This window comes from Armigeres subalbatus, unplaced genomic scaffold (assembly GCF_024139115.2).
Source record: "Armigeres subalbatus isolate Guangzhou_Male unplaced genomic scaffold, GZ_Asu_2 Contig1836, whole genome shotgun sequence".
Taxonomy (NCBI): domain Eukaryota; kingdom Metazoa; phylum Arthropoda; class Insecta; order Diptera; family Culicidae; genus Armigeres; species Armigeres subalbatus.
The window spans coordinates 340782-346751 of record NW_026942657.1 but is presented as its reverse complement, the minus strand read 5'-3'; positions in this window follow the sequence as shown (position 1 = coordinate 346751).

Genomic DNA, 5970 nt, shown 5'->3' with positions numbered 1-5970 from the left:
ATAAACGATACACGGACGCTTCTATTGCGGGCGGAAACTGAGCGTTGCAAATAAATATATTTTTTGCGTTTGGTTTCGCGCCACTTCCGATTCTGCTTATTTCTCTTTTATTTCGGACATTTTTGAGGATGGTGTCTTCTGGACACTCAAACTGGAAGCTACTATTCGGCTTCTTTATGCAGTTAACCTCTGAGCAGAGACACAGATTATGGTAGCAAATACCATCCATTTCGTATAGCTACGTAGTCCTACGTCTTTGCGTAAAACGTACAACCTGATTGGTCTACACCTTTGAGTGTTTCACTCCAAATAATCTAAACGTTGTTTCCACCTGAATATGCAGGTACATTTTACGTGCACACGTAACTGCAATTGCTTCAGAAAATTCAGGTGAAACTTACGTGTCAGGTGAATTCTATCCAAAACTCAAGTAAAACTTACCTGATTTTAACGTAGAATGAAAATTCTATCGAAAAATCAGGTAAAAGTTACGTGAATTTCAGGTGGGAAAAATCTACGTACTTTTTCAGGTGGAAACAACGTGCAGATTTTTTTGGGTGTTGATGAACGAATCACTAGCTTAACTTTTCAAAAGGACCTAAGTAACATTTTTGACGTAGGACTTACGTCTTTCTTTACTATACTGAGTGTCATTTAGATTTTTGAAATTCGAGAGCGTTACGCTGAAAGGGAAGATTTCGAACGTTACTAAAGCCTTTATCTTTCGATGGATTTTTAAGATTTATATATCAATCGACTCGGACACTATCCAACAATTTGTTTATTTCATTGAAACTTAACGATTATTAACGATAAGCTATTGAAAATTTTAATTTTTGTCAAATCTAGCAAAAATTTCATATGTAACCAATCCCGTGCATTCCTAACACGGACATCAGCATGTGGTATGTCACGGGCTTTCGGGTACACTGCAAGATTTTCTTTGTGTACAAAAGAAGCAGAGCCTGTCGTGTGCTAGTCGAGTTTACAGAGGCGAATGACTGCCAGAAGGTGGCTAAAGCCTTTACTTCAGGGATCTCTTGGATAACCGTGAAGATCTTCCATACGCACATTATATCATATGTACCACAACGGGTACATTACATTAACAAAACAGGCCTGTAGATCATTGGTTACGCATGTAGATCTGAAGGCCATCACTTCAGGGATCTCTTGAATAACCGTGAAGATCTTCCACATGCAGATTCTATCATATGTGCCACAACGGATACATTACATTTACAAAACAGGCCTGTAGATCATTGGTTACGCGTAAAGATCTGAATGCCTCCACTGCAGGTGTTTCTTGGATAACCACGAATATGCTCCATACTCATATTCTATTCTATGATTCACAATGTACACATATTATATTCAGAACAGGCCAATATTAATTGAATTTATGTCATTTTTATTTAATACGGTATGATACCGTATTAGAAACTGATTTGGTGTACTTTTAGAAATCGCACACCAATACCAACAGATTTATTTGACAGCAATCCATCGAATTTTAGACTGGACGAATGAAAATTCTCATGGACATAAACAGATTTTCATAATGGAAAGTACACACGGTCAAGCAGTTTGACCAACATTGACTCCACCTCTCGTTTATTCCAACATCCATCAAGTTTTACCAACAACGCCACGAACAATCAATTTATTCGACCAACAATATCACACACGAACGACCGAAGCGCCAACTTGAGCACCAACCATAAAAAATACATGGGAGTTTGTGCAACTTCACTACAAATGTTCAAACATGTTCGGCGAACCTTGACTCCACCCCCGACAATTCAAACCAAAATCAAACCGTTTTAATTTTTTCCAACCGAGCCGCCTGTTGGAATATCAGGTAGTGTGCGACGCTTCGCTGTAGATCGAAGATGGATAGGAAACAGGCGCCAGTTGGTTGTAGTTGCTCTTGGGTAGATTAAGGAATATTGTTATGGATTTATTGTATATACCTATTGCTGAATAAAGCGAACTGCAAGTGCTGGCAGAAGTATCAGTCAGTAGCCTGCCGTGGTGTAGAGAGGGAACTCTAGTTGTTATTCTTTGTGATTATTCTAATAGGGATCCTACATTCAGAGATATGCGAAAGCGGCCATCTTGAGCCAATCGAGCATTGAGAGCTGTCAGAATCTGAGCCCAATGAACATTGTTATTGTTGCGAATTGAAAGGTATTGCGATTATAATGAAAAAGATTTTACGAAAAGTTTTGTCGAATAAACAATTTGTTTTACATTGGCAAGTTGAAGTAGTCTAGGTACTTTGTTCATTTGTATTGTACTTTTATTGTAGTGATAATACACTGTTGGACGTTAGATAACGAAATCTAAAAATGTCATTATGCGCAAAGTCATATTCGAGCTCCAACATTTTGCGCCACGGCAAGTGGCAAGTGGCAGCGTTTGTTTACAAAAGTAACAGCGTTGCTAAATCGTCTGGAAAAGTATTCGCACATCTCTTAATATAGGATCCCTAATTAGGCTTTCAGCGATCGTGTACGTACACGCACGTTTCACTCACACTTTTACTCGGTTTGTTTGCAACCACGAGCAGCTGTCACGGCAAAATCAAATGGGATTGTTTGCAACCACGAACCTGCGTTCGTGTTGGTGAGAAATGTCGGCGAGACCCTAATAGCCAACACCGCCAACTGTCAAATGGTTGTTCGAACAGCTTCACACACGTTCAAACAAAGCAGCAACCGAAGCGTTTTCTTGGGGGCGGAGTCAATGTTCGTCCAACTGCTTGACTGGTGTGTACGTTGCATAAGACCAATTTAAAAATTTCGAAGGGTGTTTTGGATTGCCGGTTCTCAATAAACTATGATTTGTTCAATGCGCTAATAGTACACAATGAAAACTAGGAACTCTAAAATACGTGTTACATACAACTTAGTTAGAGTAAGTGGTTGGGATAGCGTATAAATTAGATTTGAAAACCAGGCACTACCTACTCCGACGGGAATTAGCTCACTACCCTACTTGACAGTAAGCTTTTAGGCCATTGCAATGGAAAGTAGGCTTTGAAATTAAAATAATAAAAATCAAAAACAAATTACCACCCAAAAAACTCGTAGCTTTGTTGGCGTGCTGACTACAATTAAACAACAATAAATAAAGCAAGATCAGTGGAAAAAATAAAGCATAAGGATCATTTTTCAAGGTTCGTATTGAACTATTTATAGTGGTAGTCTGCAATTCGAATATCAACTGTACATTATATTGTGGTCGTTCCTATGCTACATTCCGTCTAGAAAAATTTCAATTTGGTTAAATCTCCGATCACTGTTTTGTACGTCACGCAGTCGTTGACCTGCTGGGTCAGGTCGATCAATGCTCTCACTGGATGATGCTCAACCGGGGATTTCTCCGACCGATGTGGAACAAACGAAAGAAGCGTATTTTCATTATTTCCAAGCAATAGATTGTAACTAGTTGGTGGTGGTTGTAGGGAGTGATACGAAATCGTAAGATGAATCAGGAGGCAACATTTTGACTGATTGTGGTCCAAACTTCACTATATATTAGACTCATGCATCAGGAATCGAAACTGAGTACAATTTAAACATCTGAAAAAGCCGGTGGCCTATGAAAGCGAAGCAGCTTGGTTTAAGAGGTCTTTGATGAGAAGTTTTCGATTCACTTGGTCATTGTTTTTTCTCATTGAATAATTAATATGTACCAGACAATGGTTATATACATACTTCGATTCCCGCTTTAGCTTGGAAAATTTTCGATTAGATAAAATTCAAATATAGAAATTTAGCATGGTTCGATTTCTTCACCTCCACTTAGGCGCTAAACCAGTTTAGATGAATGAGTAAGCACCTCTTAAGATTTAAGCGATGGTGAAGAAATTGGACCCCAATAATTTAAAAAACTAAGCTGCAATTCGGCAACAGGATATACTGCCATCAAAGCAAAAAAAAACTTTTTTCACTCTTTCGAAGCAAATGTTCAGAAAGGGGCTCAGTATTCAACCAGAACAGTATTCAACCAGAACAACTCACTGAAGCACACCGCCGCCGATGAGCAAAAATTCATATCCGTTTACATTAAACTTTATTGCACTCACCCGTTCACGGACGACCGCAGCTAACGTTAGATTCAAGTCTTCGTCCCTGTTGACTTGAGTCGTTCGATGGGAAATAATGGGACCCAGAGCATTGAATCGAATCGAATGACATAATACTGGTAGTTTGAATCAATTGTTATACAGCAATATTACTTAATGTCTATGTTTATTGATGGGAATCGCTTTATAACTATTAATTGCACTTATTTTCGGTAAAGTTCAACTATTATTCATTGTTCGACGAAGCATGTTTGTTCATTCTTGGCACGTTCATGGCACCTGCAGCGTTCTTGAGACGACAGTTGTTTGGCACGTTTTAGGTTAGTACCCATTAAGCGCTTTTACAGTTTTTTGATACGCACATTTGACGTCAGATGCTTTGTAGCACGTCTGCGTCTGGCTATTTAGGGAGCTTGGGATATCTTGGCATATCTTCAAGATTTAGTTATGGTTGAGGTGCGGCTCACCTTAATGAAAGTGGGTATTGGTATCAGGGTATCAATATTCGAGCAACACATAACAATATTTATACCCTTTGTCGTCAACAAAGTTTGTTACTGACAAACCTTGCCTTTGCCTTGCATGTTCTGATATTTCCGAGAATACGATGCTAATTTTGTAATCAGAGTTAGCTTCTCGTATATTTCCACTCGCTAACGCTAGACAGATCCTCAGCTCTGATTTCGGGATTTTTTGTAAAGGAAATGGAATCTTTCTCAATTTCACCACACTATGTTGGCCTCAACAGAATAGGGAAGTAGAAAGACAAAATTGGTCTTTGCTAAAAAGTCTGCAAATCAGTTGCGCTTTTTAAAAGAGATTGGAAAAAGGATTTAGAAGAATATCTTATTATGTATTCTTCTACTCCCCATTCTGAAACTGGTAAAACTTTCTCACTATTCATGGGTCGAACGATAAGAATCAAGATACCGTCGCAAACGGACATCGAAACTGTGCCAACTAGTGATGAATTAAGAGACAGGGATTGCACTTGCAAGTTTAGAGCATGTGAGAGAGAAAACAATAGTCGAAAGGCCATGGGATCAGGAATTAAATAAGGCAGAATATGGCTCCCGGAAACAAATTGACTATACAACCTTCAACCCTTGCGCCATGTGAGGTATTGAAAAAAAGTGGAACCAGAGTAACCATTCAACTAGAGGAGTCGGCAAAAGTCAATGAACGAAATTCAGCACACCTAAAGAAAATAATCGGCACCGAAGAAGAGCCAACACTGTCAACCGAATATTATATTCTTTTTCACAAGATCATGATTCGGCTATGACCTCTACATCAGTGCGAGAGGACGGACGCATCGAGTCGAGACCGAAACGCACATGTCGACGGCCCGTTGACTAGAGGACTACGTGATCGACAACGAACCATCAGATCTTTGAAAGTTGCTAGCATTAGGAATACACACGGAATAAACATAAACAAAATAGTTACTGTCTTTTTGGGACTTATTTGGTCGGTTGAGCGTAACAATAAAAGTGTTTCATCAAGTTAATTTCATTTATAAATCCCCACGAATAATCTTTTTTTTTTTCATTTATTTATAGAATTGAGTTTACGATGAGCTGGGCAAGTTTTTCAATTCACAAAAACGGGGTTTAATTTGATTATTCATAATATTTCGAAAACTACAGCACATATTCTGCAACCACTGAGTAATGCTAATTTAGCAAAATGTGATCGTTAAAGTGGTTTTTTGCTTTGATTTATAGTACTGCTAAAATATTTTGCTAGGAAAAAAATAATGATCAACAAATCCGTCCTGAATCCTGACTTGTTAGTTGGCCGTAATCTGGCCGCAATCAATAACACCACCTGTTCGCAAATGTAATCAACTTGTCCGGCTTTTTTTTCCATTGCAG